Source organism: Benincasa hispida, chromosome 12, assembly GCF_009727055.1.
Source record: "Benincasa hispida cultivar B227 chromosome 12, ASM972705v1, whole genome shotgun sequence".
In the NCBI taxonomy this organism is placed as follows: domain Eukaryota; kingdom Viridiplantae; phylum Streptophyta; class Magnoliopsida; order Cucurbitales; family Cucurbitaceae; genus Benincasa; species Benincasa hispida.
Genome location: NC_052360.1, coordinates 78,806,983 through 78,827,848, shown reverse-complemented (window position 1 = coordinate 78,827,848; position 20,866 = coordinate 78,806,983).

Sequence of the window (20,866 nt, the reverse complement as noted above, 5' to 3'; positions counted from 1 at the left end):
TTAAGCGAGTTAACAACTTTTGGATCGAACAATGGTGACTAATATTTACAGTAACAAGGAGTAGTTCTGTCTATTGGTTGAGATAGTCTCATTTCAGTGAAGGGGTACATGATCACTTTATGGTGGCAACCTGCCTCACTGAAACATCATTGCAAAATAGATGTCACATAGGGTACATTATATTTTTGCTAAATTTGATTGGTTTTTTAAATGGGTAATGTTTGAATACTATTTTAAATAAAGGGTATGTTTCGACATATTCATTATGACTTATGCAATACTAAATTTACTCACCGACGACAAACTTACCGGCGAAAATTACACTACATGGAAAAACAAAATCAACACAATATTGATCATTGATGACCTGAGATTTGTCCTAATAGAGGATTGTCCTCCTATTCAAACTCAAAATTCTCCTTGAAACGTTCAAAAAGCATATGAACATTGGATAAGGGCAAATGAGAAGGCCCGAGCATATATCTTGGCAAGCTTTTCTGAAGTCTTGGCCAAGAAGCATGAGCCCATGATCACTGCCCGTGAAATCACGGAGTCTCTGTAGGGGATGTTTGGACAACCGTCCACACAACTCAGGCATGATGCTCTAAAAAACACCTCAAATATCCGTATGCAAGAAAAGGCATCTGTTAGAGAACATGTTATCAACATGATGGTCCATTTCAATGTGGTGGAGATGAATGGGTCTGTCATCGATGAAGCAAGTTAGGTTAGCTTCATATTGGAATTTTTACTTGAAAGTTTCCTGTAATTTCGTAGCAATACTGTTATGAACAGGATTAACTACAACTTGACCACTTGCTCAATGAGCTACAGACATTCCAATCCTCGATGAAATCCAAGGAACAAAAAGGTGAGGCAGATATTGCTTCATTCTTTAAGAAGTTTTACAAAGGCTCGTGTTGAGGTTGATGCCCTAAAGTCTCGTGTCCTATAGATTGTAAACAGTATATATGAACACATGTGATTGTTAATATATGATATTTACTTCACATCTTGTTGTTTTGCTCGGTTATTTATTTTATTTGCTTTACCACAAACCAATAAACATAAAATCTCTGGTTATCTATATGTGACTCAAGCATGTATGTGGTGACATACAAGTGGATCATGTCTTAAGTGATAACCAAAATGGTCTGTAGTATATGGATATAGAAGGGAAACCTTATCCTAGTAATGCTACGAACGCGGCCTGCTTTGTGGAATGGTCGCAAGTGTTGTGACTTGTCATAGATGGTCTGATCCTGATCATTCGTGTTGGGGACATGCGAGCGGGGGCGTCATATAAGAAGGGTTTTTATAAGACCTCATCAAGAAGTGTTAACATCTCCTTATATAACACCGTTTATGATAGAGACTTCACTTCACTAGGATGACCATAGGTAACATGACCTCAATCCTGAGTGAGTTGGGAACTCCTGTCATTGAGGGTGGTCCTTTGATTTGTATAGGTGCGAGTGGCCAGGTCGCCGATTCAAACCTACTATTTTAGGGATTCGTCTTATTTGAGAGCTGGGAACTCAGCTACACAAGATGGAATTCACTTCATTCCCTGAGGCAGGGTTAGTAGATAGATGGCTCCCTTAAGGGCTGATTCTGTAGCTTGAACGATGTGGCATCCACACACTTTCTCTTGGCCCGAGAGGTGTTCGCACATAGTTGGACTATGTTGTATTGTTCATTAAAGGAATCGGTGGTACTTAAGAAGTGAGATGTAACTATAGGGTAAAACGGTAAATTGGCCCAGATGTACTTACAGGCATCTATGAAGGGTCATCGTACTCATGATTGATTACATCCGATGGACACAAAAATATATCTGTGGTAAGAAGAGTTCAGCTGTTGGTCTTTAGTGGAATCACTGATAGTTAACAGATGGTGGATCTCGTGGCTTAAAGAGTTTAGTCAGCTATTCACGTACCGTTAGAGCTTCGAGCCATAGGTTCATTTGGTCACCTGGGTAGCTTGGATAAAAGTCGAGAACCAGTGTTTGAGTTAATTTGAGATGTTCAAATTGATAAGAGGAAGTTCAATTATATATGATATAATTGGATTGGTTAATTATATATGATATAATTGGACTGGTTAATTATATATGATATAATTGGCTAAATATATGAGATTCATTATTTTGGAGGAAATTAGATATAAATATGATTTAATTAAGTAGAGGAGAAAATACTATAGTAGATATATGATATTAAACTATAGGATATAAATATAATATGATTATATTTATTAATTAAATTAATTGATTAATTTTTTGATAATTAATGAATTTCTCCACGTTCGGACGTGGGAAGTGGGGCTGTGATGGTTATGGTAAGCAGCAGATTAAGAAAATGAAAATCGTTTTCATTTTAATTCAATCGTGCCATCGTATTATCGCACGCCCAAAAAGAATCCGTGAAAGTGATCGCGAGAGCCTATACGATAGAAACTCCTCCGTTTAAACGATCGTCTGCTTCACGTTTTCTCGAAACGATCGTATACATTTTTCTTAAACGATCTTTCAATCTTTCCTACACGATCGTGCAGCTTTACTATATGATAAGAATTTTCGATATACGATAGCAGAGTTTCATCTCCCACTTGCTTATCGTCTACACGACGCCTTCTCCTCCGTCCTCTACCAAACTCACGAGAGCCAACTCTTTGGATTTTTGATGCCGAGGATACCCGAGTTTCTCTTGTGGTGGTGTCGTTCCCACTGCATTGTTCATGTACGCTCGGATCGAGCTGTTGCAGTCGACATACTTGTCGGGTGCTGGTAGATCAGTGGGAGATTTTCTACTGCTTAAGGTTCAGACATATGAAGAGAGTCTTCATCTGGAACCTTTTCCCTTGTTAATTATTGTATTCTGAGCATGTCGATAATGAGTTTTATATGCATAACTGTTTGTGTTGAATGTATGTAGTTTGTGTTTCGATCATTGTAAAATCGGAGCAATCTAAACTCGCTCATGGAACTCTTGGTATGAGATCCTTCAATTGTTATCAGAGCCAGGTTTCTGATACTCCGATTTCATCTGTTGCAACGAAATAACATATACATTCATGGTGGGTGAATTTCTACGTTCTAAATGTTAAATCTGCTATGGATGTGTCGAATTAATGGATGTTTTTTGGATGAATTTCCTCGGTTTGTTTAATTCCTTTTACATTTACGGTTGTTTGTAAAGGCCCCTGTGTTTTTGGGCATAAATAATCATAATTGAGTCTGTATTCAAAGTGTTTGAAGTCTTGAGTCGTTCATCAAAGTTTTGGACAAAGGTTACGGCTCTTCGAGGAAGGAGACGATCTAGGGTTGATTGCATCGTGCAGAAGAAATTCTACGTGATCGTTGTCCATCGCATCGTGAAGATGAAGGAGTATGTGATACAGTTGAACTCATCGGTTAAACGATGGGGTATGGGATCAAGAGTTGGTCATATCGGGTTGACGATTGGGCACGCGATCGCTGAGTATCGTTTAATGCGCACGCTAGCTAGACGATCGTTTAGGTCAACAAGTTTCATCACTTAGTAACTGACTAAACGATCACTTAGCATCGCAAGGTAAATCGTTTACCAAGATGCACGCATCGTGTAGACGATGAGACGCTCGTGTATCATTTAAAGCATGCTAGACGATCGTTTAGGTTAGCAAGCTTCATCGCTTAGTAACTGACTAAACGATCGCTTAGTAACTCAAGGTCAATCANTCAAGAGTTGGTCATATCGGGTTGACGATTGGGCACGCGATCGCTGAGTATCGTTTAATGCGCACGCTAGCTAGACGATCGTTTAGGTCAACAAGCTTCATCACTTAGTAACTACCTGTCATCGCGCTACACGATCGCATGGACGATCAGGCTTCACAGCCTCGTCGTCGTCTATGCGATCGTTTGTTAATGTTCCTATCGCCTAGTGAGCGCTAAATGATTGTTTACCTGCTGGAATTTGCTACACGATGAAGACCTCCTGGTGGTTCAAGACCCGGTTCGCCTGTGAACCGGTTTGCTCGATGAAAAATGTAGTAGATAGGGTTTTCATTCTGGTTTTTTGGTTTAAAGGCTCACCCGGTCCATTAATCTCTTTGTTTAATACATGCGATGTATGTTTTATATGTCATATGATATGCACATATAGTAAATCTCACCTTAGGTTATGCAATGATCATGCATCATCTCTTTATTATAATTTTTATAATTTAGATAAGCATTATTTTAATTATGTAAGAGCATGCTCATGCATCATATAATATAAGAGTTATATTTATGCATGCATAAAAGGCATTTACATGCATCATCTTTATATTATAATTGTTATAGTATAAGGGTGAATGATAGCATGTTTGCTTAGTTATTACATGTAATATAAAAGTTATATAGTAATGATCAGACATTGCATGAAGCATGACACATAGATTACTTTATAAATGTTATAAACACCTCGTTATGTGCAATGATTTTTAGTTGTTTCTTTTTAAGAGTTAAAGAGAAATTAGAACTAAAAGAAATAAGAAAGACGTGCATGCTCACTTAGGTTTGATTCATTGTTTTAAAATATTTAAAACTTGGATCACATAGACCTAAGATCACGGTTCTAATACGATTAACAACCCTAAGGCTTTAATCTTTTAATCAGTTTAATAGGATTAAATTGATTAATAAAAGGTTAAAGTGTAGCAAATCTATCTATAAGGGACGTTTTTTCTAAGGTGGGTTCTGTCTAGGCTGAGGTATTTAAGTTGACGAAAACGTAACACCCCTACCTGGGAACTCACCTGGAAAGGTGAATTAGATAGATTTGATGCATGCATGCAAGTTAAGGACAATCCATTAATGTGTTTAAATGTGACTACTTGAACTTGTTTATATTTCATAAACAAACGTTGTTTATGAGCAAGCTTTAAAAAGACGACTTAGACTAAAATCAGTAGCTGAACTGTGTAGGTTAATTAATCCCTAGGTAAACATTCAGTGAGAGGTACTTGGGGTATAAGATGCTTCACTATTCACTTTTCTCCTAAAGTCCACACCGTGAGATCTATCCTCGGCCTTGCAGCATCTTTGGCATGTCCCCCTAACGGATGGTGTTTGGGTAGGTCAATATCAAGGTGGATAGAGAGAATGTTCATAGTAAGTGAGAGCGGGAAGTGCGACAACATATCTCTCGTTCTCCCTTGTTAGGTTGAATAAAGTTACTGCGGATCGCCTCGAGGCACCCTGGGAGTGTCCCCCTAAAGGATGGCAGTTTTGCACGTTTCTTTATTTGATCTCCTGTAAGAGGATAAGGTAACTTAGTCTCTTATCCTAATCTATCTTTTCCTTATGGTAAGTGCATTAGGGCGGGACTCTGGTATCGAAAACGAGGGATTACACTTACACGGAATAGTTAAAGGCTAATGATTATGGACCGAAAAATGGTGGCTGTTAAGTTCAGTTCCAAAAGTTGGTTCTGCATAATGGTTGAGAATGTCTCATCCCTGTGAAGGGGCAACTGATCACCCTACCGGTGGTATTTGTCCTGACTCACTGGGACATCATTGCAAAATAGAAGTCTATAACTTAGGGTACTTGAAACTGTTTTGCAAAAAAAATTAGTTTAAAAGTGGTTTAGCAAAATCTAATAAAGATTTGTTCATATTTTCAGCAACTTTTTGAAATGGCTACAGCCACCTTATCGTTGTTAAGCACCAAAAAATTAACTAGCGACAATTTTTCAACATGGAAACACATGATCACGACGATCCTAATTAACGAGGATCTCATGTTCGCTCTCATGGAGGCTTGTCCTCCTATTCCAGCTCCAAATGCCGCTCAAAATGTTCGGAAGGCATACGAGCGATGGACAAGGGCGAATGAGAAGGCCCGAGCCTATATCTTGGCAAGTCTATCTGACGTCTTGGCGAAGAAGCATGAGCCTATAGTCTTAGCTCGTGAGATCATGGAGTCCCTGCGGGGGATGTTTGGACAACCGTCTGCATGAAGATCTTAAATACATATTCAACTCCAAAATGTAAGAAGGCACTTCTGTTCGTGAGCATGTGCTAAACATGATGGTCCACTTCAATGTGGCGGAGTTGAATGGGTCTACCATCGATGAGGGTAGCAGGTTAGCATAATTCTGCATTCTTTGCCAGAGAGCTTCCTGCACTTTGTTAGCAATGTGATTCAACAAAGTGAAATATAACCTTACAACTCTCCTCAACGAGTTGCAGACATACCAATCTTTACTAAAAAGTAAGGAGAGGTAGAAGGGTGAGGCAAATGTTGCTTCAACCTAAAGGAGGTTCCATAGAGGTTCGACCTCAAGAATGAATTATGTGCCTTTTACTTCTAACTCTGCAAAGGGGAAGAAGAAGAAAGGTGGTAAGAGAAAATGGAAGGCACCTGCTAACCCACCGCCTGTTGCCCCGAGGAGGCGTCTACCAGTTGCTAAGGGAAAGTGTTTCCATTGCAACCAAGATGGACATTGGAAGAGGAAATGTCCTTGGTATCTGAAGGAGAAGAAAGCAGCCAAGGCTAAAGCTAAGGCGGATAAAGGTAAATGTGATTTATTTGTGCTCGAAACATGTTTAGTGGAGAATGATGATTATGCCTGGATAATTGATTCAGGCGCCACTAACCATGTTTTTTCTTCTTTTCAAGGGATTAGATCTTAGCGACAGCTGAAGGCTGGTGAAATGACGATGCGAGTAAGCACCAGGCACGTCGTCTCAGTTATGACAATGGGAGGACTCCAATTAACTTTACAGAATAGGTTTCTAATTTTAAATGATGTATATAACATTCCTGAACTAAAACGGAACCTTATTTCTATAAAGTGCTTATTGCATACATTGTTTCTTTCAATTTGAGTAAAGCGTTTATTCATAAAGATGATGTATTTATTTACACAGCAAATCTGGAATCGAAGTTATATGTGCTAAGGTCGTTAGCCATTAATTCCCTCCATAATACTGAAATGTTCAGAACTACCGTAACTCAATCAAAACATCAACGAATTTCTCCAAAAGAAAATACCCAACTTTGGCATCTACGTTTAAGGCACATAAATCTCAATAGGATTGAGAGATTGGGGAACAATGGACTTCTAAGTGAGTTAGAAGAAAATTCTTTACCTGTATACGAATCTTTCCTTGAGGGTAAAATGACTAAACGACCTTTTACTGGAAAAGGTTCTAGAGCCAAGGAGCCTCTTGAGTTAGTACATTCTGACCTTTGTGGTCCTATGAATGTGCGAGCCCGAGGTGGCTATAAGTATTTTATCAGTTTTACTGATGATTACTCTAGGTACGGGTATGTTTATCTTTTGCAACGAAAGTCTGAATCCTTTGAAAAGTTTAAAGAGCTCAAGGCTGAAGTTGTAAACGCATTAGATAGACGGATTAAAACACTTCGATCAGATCGAGGTGGAGAATTTTTAGACTTCGCATTCCAGGACTACTCTCAGCATCGGGTACACCACAGCAGAATGGTGTAGCGAAGAGGAGAAATAGGACCTTGTTAGACATGGTTCGCTCGATGATAAGTCACGCTTCCTTACCAAACTCGTTTTGGGGTTTCGCAGTGGAGACTATGGTATACATACTCAATTGTGTTCCCTCCAAGAGTGTTGCAAGAATACCTCTGGAGTTGTAGAACGGGCGTAAAGCTAGTTTACCTCATTTCCGCATTTGGGGTTGCCTTGCACATGAGCTTGAGGTTAATCCCAAGAAGTTGGAACCACAGTCGAGATTATGCCTTTTTGTAGGCTACCCCAAAGGTAGCGAGGGGGTTATTTTTATGATCCAACGGAAAATAGAGTGTTCGTTTCAACAAACGCTACTTTCCACGGAGCAAAGTCGTGTTGCGTGAGCTTTCCAATGAAACTAATGAAACATCAACAAGAGTTGTTGAAGAGCCTGCTACATCAACAAGAGTTATTGATGGGAGTTCATCCAGTAGGTCGGTTCCACCTCAAGAGTTGAGGGAACCTCGACGTAGTGGGAGGGTTGCGAACCCACCTGGTCGCTATCTGGGTTTCACGGAAATCCTTGCTATGGTAGCAGATGGCAACGTTGGGGATCCATTGTCTTATAAGAAGGAAATGGAGTATGTTGACCGAGATGAATGGGTCAAGGCCATAGATCTTGAGATGGAGTCGATGTACTTCAACTCAGTATGGGATCTTGTAGATCTGCCTGGTGGGGTTCGCCCTATAGGTTGTAAATGGATCTATAAGCGCAAACGGGGTGCTGATAGGAAGGTACAGACCTTTAAGGCTCGACTTGTGGCAAAGGGTTATACCCAGGTAGAGGGAGTCGACTATGAGGAGACTTTCTCGCCTGTTGCCATATTAAAGTCGATCCGCATCCTCCTGTCTATTGCAGCTTATTATAATTATGAGATCTGGAAAATGGACATCAAGACGGTCTTTCTGAATGGCAATCTTGAGGAGACCATTTATATGGTGCAGTCCGAGGGATTCATAACCAAGGTCAAGAGCAAAAGGTTTGCAAACTGAATCGGTCCATTTCTGGACTGAAACAGGCGTCTCGATCTTGGAACATACGATTTGATGTTGCAACCAAGACGTATGGCTTTGACCAAAACGTTGATGAACCTTGTGTCTACAAGAAGATTATCAAGCTTCAGTAGTCTTCTTAGTATTGTATGTAGACGATATCCTACTCATTGTGAATTATGTAGGTCTACTGACTACAGTTAAGAATTGGCTAGCGACCCAATTCCAAATGAAAGATTTGGGAGAGGCTCAGTTTGTTCTAGGTATATAGATCTTTCGGGATCGCAAGAACAAAGTGCTAACACTGTCTCAGGCATCGTACATTGATAAGATGTTGCTCAAGTAATCGATGCAGGACTCCAAGAGGGTCCTACTTTCGTTCAGGCATAAAGTCACTTTGTCCAAAGAAATGTGTCCTAAGATGTCTCAAGAGGTTGAGAAGGTGAAACGGGTCCCATATGCATCTGTCGTTGGCAGTTTGATATAAGTGATGCTTTGTACTCGTCTACTGCTACGCTGTGGGCATAGTCAGTAGGTATTAGTCTAACCCAGGCTAGGTCACTGGACCGCAGTGAAGAACATTCTCAAGTATCTTCGGAGAACGAGGGACTATATGCTCATGTATGGTTCGAGGGATTTGATTCTTACAGGATACACAGATTCTGACTTTCAAACTGATAAGGACTCTCGCAAGTCCACATCGGGGTCAGTTTTTACTCTTAACGGAGGAGCTGTAGTGTGGCGAAGCACTAAGCAGAGGTGCATCGCCGAATCCACTATGGAAGCGGAATACGTAGCTGCGAAGCTACTAAGGAAGTCGTCTGGCTCAGGAAGTTCTTTACAGGCCTGGAAGTTGTTCCAGATATGTCTAGGCCCATTACCATCTATTGTGATAATAGTGGGGCAGTGGAGAACTCAAAGGAGCTAAGTAGTCACCGGCGTGGTAAATACATAGAGCGGAAGTATCATCTGATCCATGAGATAGTGCATCGAGGGGACGTGATTATCATGCAGATCGTTTCGGAGCATAATGTTGTTGACCTGTTTATGAAGGCTCTCACGGCTACAGTGTTTGAGGGTCACCTACGGAGCATGGGTCTATAGGATCGCCCGCGACTGAACTAGGTCAAGTGGAAGATTTTATTGTACTGGGCTTTTATGCCCTAATTTATTGTTTTGTACTAAGTTTTTTGTACACTCCAGTTCGCTTTAGAACAAGTGGGAGATTGTTGAGGTTGATGCCCTAAAGTCTTGTATTCTGTAGATTGTAAATAATATATACGAACACCTGTGATTGTTAATATATGATATTTACTTCATATCTTGTTGTTTTGCTCGGTTATTTGTTTTATTTGCTTTACCACAAACCAATAAACATAAAATCCCTGGTTATCTGTATGTGAATCAAGCATGTATGTGGTGACATACAAGTGGATCATGTCTTGAGTGATAACCAAAATGGTCTGTAGTATATGGATATAAGAAGGAAACCTTATCCTGGTAATGCTACGGACGCGGACTGTATTGTGGAATGGTCACAAGTGTTGTGACTTGTCATAGATGGTCTGATCCTGATCATTCGTGTTGGGGACATGTGAGTGGGGGCATCCTATACAAAGAGTTTGTATAAGACCTGACCAAGAAGTGTTAATGTCTCGTTATATAACACCGTTCATGAAAGAGATTTCACTTCACTAGGATGACCATAGGTAACATGACCTCAATCCTGAGTGAGTTGGGAACTCCTGCCATTGAGGACGGTTCTTTGATTTATATGGGTGTGAGTGGCCAGGTCGCCGATTCAAACCTACCATTTTGGGGATTCGTATGATTTGGGAGCTGGGAACTCAGCTACACAAGATGGAATTCACTCCTTCCCCGAGGCAGGGGTAAGTAGATAGATGGTTTCCCTTAAGGCTAATTCTGGGGCTGATTCTGGGGCTTGAATAGATGTGGCGCCACACACATTCTCTTTGGCCCGAGAGGTGTTCAACACATAGTTGGACTATGTTGTATTGTTCATTAGGAAATTAAGTGGTACTTAAGGAGTGAGATGTAACTACAGGGGCAAAATGATAAATTAGCCCAGCTATCTTACGAGCATCTTGAAGGGTCATTCGTACTCATGATTGATTATATCCAATGGACAAAGAATATATCTGTGGTTAAGAAGAGTTCATGTTGTTTGGTTTTAGTGGAATCCCTGACAGTTAACGGATGGTGGATCTCGTGGCTAAAGAGTTTAGTCAGTTATTCAGTGTACCGTTGGAGCTTCAAGCCACGGGTCCATTGGTCATCTGTGTAGCTTGGATAAAATCGAGAACCAGTGTTTGGGTTAATTTAAAATGTTCAAATGGCAAGAGAAAGTTCAATTATATTATGATATAATGGGACTAGTTAATTATATATGATATAATTGGCTAAATGTATGAGATACATTATTTTGGAGAAAATTAGAATATAAATATGATTTATATCAAGTAGAGGAGAAAATACTATAGTAGATATATGATATCAAACTATAGGATATAAATATAATATGATTATATTTATTAATTAAATTAATTGATTAATTATTTGATAATTAACGGATTTATCCACGTTCTGATGTGGGAAGTGGGCCTGCGATGGTTATGGTAACCGGCAGATTAAAACAATGAAAATCTTTTTCATTTTAATTCAATCGTGCCATCGTATTATCGCGCGCCCAAAAAGAATCCGTGAAAGCAATCACGAGAGCCTAGATGATAGAAGCTCCTCCGTTTAACGATCATCTGCTTCCATTAGATGGTCGGTGCAAGGCCAGAAATTTGAACACATTGATTCCGCATGTTTTCTCTAAACGATCTTATACATTTTTCCTAAACGATCGTTCAGTCTTTCCTACACGATCGTGTAGCTTTACTATACGATAAGCATTTTCGTTATACGATAGCAGAGTTTCATCTCCCCATTACTTATCGTCTACACGACGCCTTCTCCTCCGTCCTCTACCAAACTCACCAGAACCCACTCTTTAGGTTTTTTACGCCGAGGATACCCGAGTTTCTTCTGTAGTGGTGTCATCCCCTCTGCATTGTTCGTGTAAGTTCGGATCGTGTTGTTGCTGTTGACATACTCGCTGGGTACTAGTAGATCGGTGGGAGGTTTTTCGTTGCTTAAGGTTCAGACATACAAAGAGAGTCTTCATCTAGTATGAACCTTTTCCCTTGTTAATTATATTCTGAGCATAATGAGTTTTATATGCATAACTGTTTGTGTTAAATGTATGTCATTTGTGTTTCGGTCATTATGAAATCAGAGCAATTTAAACCTGCTCATGGAACTCTCGGTATGAGATCCTTCAGTAGGGTCCTATAGTTTGTAATTGTATTGTACAAAAATTTTATTTATTTAATAAAATATGAGATTTTTATTTGAATTTTAGCATTTTGGGTTAGTTGTGAACTCCTACATATGAAGGTGGTTCTTTAATTTGTATCGGTGAGAGTGGCCAAATCATGACTCAATAAGCCTAGCATTTTGGGGATTCGTCTAATTGGGGAGTTAGGAACACAACTACACAAGACGAAATTCACTCCTTCCCCAAGGACGAGGTAAGTAGATAAATTTCTCCCTTGTAGGTTGATTCTAAGGCTTGAACAATGTGGCACCACACCCTCTCCTGGTCGAGAGGGGTTTGTCCATATTTGGATTATGACTTATTGTTCATTAGAGGGATCAGTGGTACTTAAGGAGTTAGATGTAACTATAGAGGCAAAACAGTAATTGTGGCCAAGTTGTACTTACGAGCAATTTGTGGAGGTTCATTACAATGTTGACTGGTTATATCCAATGAACACAGAAATATATTTGTAGCGCAAAGAGTGCAGTTGTCGGTCTTTAGTGGAGTGCCCAACAGTTAATGGATGTTGAATAATTAGTTTAATTAATTATTCATGTACCATTGGAGCTTCAAACTACAGGTCCATTAGATCCCCTCCATAGCTCAACAAGTATTAAACGAGATTAAATTTTGGATTAATTTGAATTGCTCAAATTAATTATATGTGATATAATAAATTTAATTTAATTATATATTATATGATTACTATAATGTATATGATACATTAAAATATAAAGTTTATTTGAGAGGAAATAAATATTTGAATATGATTCAAATATTAATTAAGTGAATTGGATTCATATAATTAAATTTAGTATAAATGGGATTTATATTTAATACCTTGCATTAATGACGGAATGAAAAACTAAAGGTTATATTATATTTGATACAATATTAAACTATAGGTTATATGTTATATTTGATATAACATATTGTTTAATATATATATTATATGATAAAATGGTTTTCATATAATATACATTATTTGTTTTATTAAAATAATTTTTAATTAATTTAAATACTGAAAAATAATTTTGGGAGGGAGTGGTAACTTTCTTCCCCCTTTTCTCTCCACAACGTACGTGAGTGGGAAGGTGCAGATTGGTTGGTTTTTCATCTTCTTCTCCTTTGATTTTTATGAAGAACAATCTCTGCAAGAAAATTCCCTGAGAAAAGTTCTCAAGTTTTTTCTCTCCTTCTCTTCTTCAAAATTTCCCTCTCTTCCAAAATACCAAGAGCCCACAACTCCTTGGATTATCATCCTAGAGAATACAAAGGAAGCTTTCGTGGTGGTGATCAAATTTGGATTATCGTATGAGAAGATTAGATCTTCAAGGGTTAGTATCCTCTCCTTGTCACTTTTTCTTTATTCATAATTAACATGTTGTAAATTAAATTAAATGCAAAATATTTCTATTTTTTTCTGTAAAAATTGGTTTTTGGGACGGATCCCCGCTTCCACTTCGAACCTTCACCGGTTCCTTTAGCTCGACCTCTGAAACTAAGTTTGTGTCTTCTTCTTCCGACACCAAAAAATGAAAGAAGAAGAAAAGTGGAAAGCGGAAAACTAATCACCAGCTGCTACCCAGAAGGGAAAGAAGGCCAAGGCTGCAAAGGGAATATGTTTCCATTGCAACTATGAGGGACACTAGAAGATGAATTGTCCTAAATAGTTGACAGAAAAAAGGAAGTCCAAGCAAGGTAAATATGATTTACTTGTTTTAGAGACTTGGTTAGTGGAGAATGATGATTCGACTTTGATGATAGATTCAAGCGCCACTAATCATGTTTGTTCTTCATTTCAGGGAATCAGTTCCTAACAACAACTGGAGGCTGGGGAGATGATGATGTGTGTTGGAACTGGGCACGTCATCTCAATTGTGGTAATGGGAGGACTCCAGCTTACTTTACAAAATAGATATATTTTATTAGAAAATGTATTTGTTGTTCCTGATTTAAAAAGGAATTTAATTTATGTAAAGTGTTTCATTAAACAAAAATATTATGTACATTTTTCTATGAATAAAGTGTTTATTTCTAAGAATGGTATAGCACTTTGTTTTGCCAAGCTATAAGATAAATTATATGTGTTAAGACCATTAGCAACTAGAGCACTCCTAAGTACTGAAATGTTTAAAATTGCGATAACTAAGAATAAAATATTTAAAATTTCTCTTAAAGAAAATGTTCATCTTTGGCAACTAAAATTAGGACATATAAAACTCAATACCTTGAAGGAAAAATTAAGAATGGACTTCTAAGCGAGTTAGAAGAAAACTCTTTACCTTTGTGTGAGTCATGCCTTGAACGAAAAATTACTCAATGATCTTTTACTGGAAAAGGTCATGAGGCCAAAGAACCATTAGTACTTGTACATTCAGACCTCTATGGTCTGATGAATGTTAAAGTAAGAGGAAGGTTTGAATATTTCATCACTTTTATTGATGATTATTCTAGGTATGGGTATGTATATTTAATGCAACATAATTCTGAAGCCCTTGAACAGTTCAAGGAGTACGAGGAAGACTTGCGATGAGAATTGATAGATACACAACAACTGTTAAAGCATAGTAATGTTTATTATCTTAACTAAATAGATTGAGCAATGGAAGACTTGCGATGACATTTGGTAGATACATAACAACTGTTAACGCATAGTAATGTTTATTATCTTAAATCGCTCGAGTAATCTCAGCTCATCATACTAATGCATCGCACACCTCTCGATGGTCAGCCACATGACTATATCTCTATAGTGCATGGGTGCGTCGAGCATAAGATTATGCCTATCTTTAGGAACAATGCATACTTTGCTTTAGTGCGTTTCATCTCTTACCTTCTCAGGCAGTTAGATGCGGCTAATTAACTTATAGACAAGCATTGCAACAACTCATCAACAAGCGTTGCTACAGCACACCTCTCACTATACTCACACAATGCACACCTCTCGGTGGGTTGCTACATGCGTCCTATCTCTAGGCTACATGATTGAGTATGTGATCGCCTTTGATAAATAAACAATGGAGGTAGACAATGATAAAGATAAAGACGATGAAGAAAATGGCATTAAAGGAATCAGGATGTGCATTGATTACAAAATGTCTTAATATCTTAAGCTAAAATGCAATACAATACAGAGATCAGAGGAGAAATGAAAGACTCTGAGTCAAGGCTGCGGGTGGTGCCATGGATGAATGGTGGAGACGTCTCTCTCGAGCTCTATCTCTGGCGAAAGCTCCGTTCGTCACTCAGACTGGTTTGTGGAGATGAAGAATCCTCACAGAAAATCTCGCTCATGCTCACATCTGTGATCGCAAACCTCTGCCTTGAGGTAGAAGTTCAAATGTCTTGAAATGAAGGTCCAAAGGGTTATTTATAGAGTTCAAATGCTAACAGCAATCATGATTGCGTTATATCTCACTGCTGCCTTTGTCGCGGTATTGGTAATGTCACATCATCTTATCTTGTTGATACTTCCAAGGTATGCGTCCGAGCTTGATTCAACTAAAGTATCAACGCATTCTACCCATCTTGCGATCACCCTTCTATTTAAGGTTATCACTCCATGGCTACACTCTCCAAGTGTTTACCGCATTCGCTTGATCACCATAACTTCCATGCGACAGATGCATTCGATCACTGTATCTTCCATGCGATGGACGCATGCGATCACCACATGCGTTCATATATACGATAGCTTGGCTTTCAGCGCATGCGTTTGTCTTTGTCGTCGCCTGGCTTCAGCGAATGTGTTTGATTGTGATTGCTTATTTCCAGCACATGCGTTTGATTCCTGCGATAGCTACAAAAATAGACACTTTGGCAGGGAGTAATGCATAATATCGGGGTTAGTGAAGATTTAGGTGTTAATCAATGTAAAACTCAAATTTTCACAATTTCTAAGTATTATCACCGCATTTTCTACTTTTTAGCCCTCATAATTCTAAATAAAAGGCTTATAATAACTGGCATTTCTGCCAGTTATCACACCCCCAAACTTAGAATCATGCTTGTCCTTAAGCATGCGTTATACTAAGAAATTCTTAACTCACCTTCCAGCGTTCCTTTGCGATGACTAGCCTCCCATAATAAAATTTACTCGTAACCTTTAACCATGGCCGCAATGCTCTCCTCCATTTCGGCTACTTCTTCAAAGATCTTTTCTAAGTTAAATTCGGTAGGCCTTTGCTTAAAACTTTTTAATCATTCTCTGCAACTTTGCGTTCAGCTCTTGAGAATGTGTTCGTTCAAAAAAATTCAAGATTATGCGATTACTTATTCAAATGCGGCGTTGAACCTGGTTATGCTCTTCGTTTTGGCTTACCCCCACATGTGTCATGTGGGCATCCAACTTCGGTTGCGTTCCATATTCAACTCAACTCATGTCTTGCTTAATTTGGCTTACGCCAGACAGAGGAGTTGTGCATGTGCATTGATCCTGGCGACTTAACTTCGTTATTGCTTGACCCCACGGGTGTCATGCAAACATCCAACTACGGGTAAGTGTCTTTCACAACTTAACTCTTATCGACATGGGTTTCCCCATTGCGTTGACAGTGGAGTTGTTACTCCAAATTTTTTTTGTTTTTTTTAAATAGGAATGATCGCAATGTAATGAACGCAATTCTCCGAGATCGGTGCCACCCCTAAACTTAGAGGTTGGCAGCGTTCTCACCGCAAGATAAAAACAAACTCAACAGGAATGCGGTAATAAACGTTTGAACAAAGGTTTGCGTGCAATAAAATACTTTCAAATTTTGAATAAGCTATTAAAAGTAAGGAGTGCCTTATGATGCTTAGTTAGCAGATGCGATGAATTATACGCACCATCATCGATGGATCGCAAAGGAATGCAATCAGACAAGGAGAATTTCAAAAGGATAATGCATAAAAGATAACAAGAAAAGAACCTTAAGTAGAAATACGCATGCGACAATGCGTTGAAGTTCATGCAATCGAAACCATGCGTTGAAGGATTGGGAGGATTCTTCTGTTGTAACTGCGCACCGAGGAGAGTTATTATCGCACCTACAAGGAGAAATCGTACCACAACCAAGGAAGCAGCCGCATATCCAAAATAACAATAATCAAATAAATAAAGTTAAATAGGAAAGCAAAGTAAAGATAGAGTAGAAGATGTCCCTGGAGAAATTGGAGTGAAGCCACAAGGTGTCTTCCATGCAAGAGATTGATCTCAACTGCTTAGGTCAAGACTCGTTGTCCTGACCATTGGAGCTTCCAGCAATTGTTGGACGCATGATGGTTGACATGCGCCTAAGATTGCTTCCAGCTCATGCGATAGATAGCCTTTCTATCTCGGGCTCAACATTGACTTTCGACGCATTGCCTATACTTCAAATGTTGTTTGCAGCTTGGTCGCACAAGCTATAATACGCCCAAGACTAAATGGGTGCTTGCGAAAACACAAAACTTAACAAACCATTAACTGCCAAGTTCCCGGCAACGGCGCCAAAAACTTGTTTGAAGGAAAACTTATGGGTGGAAGCAATATTGTTGTGTGCTGTATGTCAAGCTATGCGTTTATGCCCATGCGTCGGAGGTTATGCATTGAAATGAAAAGTATGCGTTAATCTAGTATGCAATGAACATGCGTTCCTATCACAAGTTTTCTTGCCTTCTCGCCAAGTATAACAAAACGCAAGTTTCTCAGGTAATTCGAGGTCGAACATAGGGACTTGTCACTCAATAATGCTTGTGAAGCAATGCATTTGAGGCGATGAATAAAAGTAGAAAGGAGAAGTTTAATGGATTACACACTACTCCTACTCCTACTCCTAACTAAACAGATTGAGCAATGGAAAACTTGCGATGAGAATTGGTAGATACACAACAACTGTTAACGCATAGTAATGTTTATTATCTTAAATCGCTCGAGTAATCCTAGCTCATCACATTAATGCATCGCACACCTCTTGGTGGTGAGCCGCATGACTATATCTCTATAATGCATGGGTGCATCGAGCATAACGTGCCTATCTTTAGGAACAATGCATACTTTGCTATGCGTTCCATCGCTTACCTTCTCAGGCAGTTAGATGCGGTTAATTAACTTATGCCATTGCAACAACCCATCAACAAGCGTTGCTACAGCCTTTCACCAAGCAAAGAAGATTAACTCACTATACTCGCACAACGCGCACCTCTCAATGGGTTGCTACATGTGTCTTATCTCTAGGCTATACGATTGGGTATGCAATCACCTTTGATAAATAAATGATGGAAGTAAATGATGCTAAAGATAAAGACGATGAAGAAAATGGCATTGAATGAATCAAAATGTGCATTGTGTCTTAATATCTTAAGCTAAAATGCAATACAATACAGAGATCAAAGGAGAAATGAAAGACTCTGAGTCAAGGCTGCTGGTGGTGCCATGGATGAATGGTGGAGATGTCTCTCTCGAGCTCTATCTCCGGTGAAAGCTCTGGTCATCACTCGGACTGGTTTATGGAGATGAAGAATCCCCACAGAAAATCTCGCTCATGCTCTCATCTGTGATCGCAAACCTCTTCCTTGAGGTAGAAGTTCGGATGTCTTGAAATGAAGGTCCAAAGGGCTATTTATAGAATTTAAACACTAACAGCAATCATGATTGTGTTATGTCTCATTGCTGCCTTTGTCGCGGTATGGGCAATGTCACATCATCTTATCTTGTTGATACTTCCAAGGTATGCGTCTGAGCTTGATTCAACTGAAGTATCAACGCATTCTACCCATCTTGCGATCACCCTTCTATTTATGGTTATCACTCTGTGGCCGCAATCTCCAAGTGATTACCGCATTCGCTTGATCACCGCAACTTCCATATGATGGATGCATTCGATCACCATAACTTCCATGCGATGGACGCATGCGATCATCGCATGCGTTCGTCTATGCGATAGCTCGGCTTTCAGAGCATGTGTTTGTCTTTGTGGTCGCCTGGCTTTAGCGCATACGTTTGATTGCGATTGCTTATTTCCAACGCATGCATTTGATTCCTGCGATAGCTACAAAAATAGACACTTTGGCACGGAGTAACGCATAATATTAAGGTTAGTGAGGATTTAGGTGCTGATCGACGCAAAACTCAATTTTTCACAATTTCTAAGTATTGTATTTTCTACTTTTTAGCCCTCATAATTCTAAATAAAAGGTTTATAATAACTGACATTTCTGCCAGTTATCACCGAAGTTGAAAACACATTAAATAAAACCATTAAAACATTTCGATCTGATCGAGGTGCAGAGGATTTAGATCTAAAATTTCAAGACTATTTGATAAAACATGAAATTGTATCCCAACTCTCGGTACCTGGTACACTTCAACAAAATGGTGTATCATAAAGGAGAAATCGAACCTTGTTGGACATAGTTTGGTCTATAATGAGTTATGTTTCCCTATTTGACCCGTTTTAAGGTTATGCAATACAGACTACACCTTACATTTTGAACTGTATTCCATCTAAAAGTGTTACTGGAACATCTTTGGAATTATAAAATGGTCGTAAAGGTAGTTTATGCTATTTTAGGATCTGGGGTTGCCCAGCACATGTACCTTAGACAAATTCTAAGAAATTGAAACCTCATTTAAAATTGTGCCTATTTTTAGGTTACCTTAAAGGAACGATAAGTGGTTACTTTTCTAATCCTGAATAAAATAAAGTGTTTGTGTCAACAAACGCTACCTTTTTAGAAGAGAACCACATAAAGAAGTATAAGCCCCACAGTAAGAGTTTGTTAAATGAACTTTCTAATGATACTACTCAACCTTCAACAAGAGTTGTTGAAGAACCCAATACCTCAACAAGTGTTGTTGAAGTTAGATCATCTAGTAGGTCAAATCCATCTCAAGTGTTGAGGGAGCCTCAACGTAGTGGGAGGGTTGCGAACCCACCTATCCGTTATATGGGTTTAACCAAAACCCTAACTATCATAGTTGACGGAGATATTGAGGATCCATTGTCTTATGAAAAGGCAATGGAGGATGTTGACAAAGATGAGTGGATCAAAACTATGGATGTTGAAATGGAGTGTATGTACTTCAATTCAGTTTGAGATCTTGTAGATCAACCTGATGGGGTAAAACCCATAGGTTACAAGTGGATCTACAAAAGCAAATGGGGTGCTGATGGGAAGGTGCAAATCCTCAAGGCTAGGATTATGGCAAAGGGTTATACCCAAGTTGAGGGAGTTGGCTGTGAGGAAACTTTCTCACCTATTTTCATGTTAAAATATTTTCAAATCCTCCTGTCTATTGCCTCATATTATGATTATGAGATTTGGCAAATGGACGTCAAGACTGCTTTTCTAAATGGAAATCTTTAGGAGATCATTTATATGGAGCAACCTGAAGGATTCATAACTCAAGGTCAAGAGCAAAATGTTTGCAAGTTTAATTGGTCCATTTATGGATTGAAGCAAGCTTCTTGATCTTGGAATATAAGATTTGATAATATGATCAAATCTTATGGCTTTGATCGGAATGTTGATGAGCCTTTCTAGTATTGTATATAGACGATATCCTACTCATCGAGAATGATGTAAGCATGCTGACTAAAAAGAAAAATTGGCTAGAGACCCAATTCCAAATGAAAGATTTGGGAGAGGTGTAGTTTGTTTTGGGTATTCAGATCTTTGGAGATCGAAAGAACAAAACATTGGCCCTATCTCAGGCATCATACATTGATAAGATGCTTGTCAAGTTTTCGATCCAGAACTCCAAGAGAGGTTTGCTTCCTTTCAGGCATGGAGTTATTTTGTCTAAGGAACAATGTCCTAAGACACCTCAAGAGGTTGAGGAAATGAGACGGATCCCATATGCATCGGCTATTAGTAGCCTGATGTATGTGATGTTATGTATTAGATCTGACATCTGCTATGCGGTGGGGATAGTCAATAGATATCAGTCTAATCCAAGATTTTATCACTGGACCATTGTTAAAAACATCCTCAAGTATCTATGGAGAAC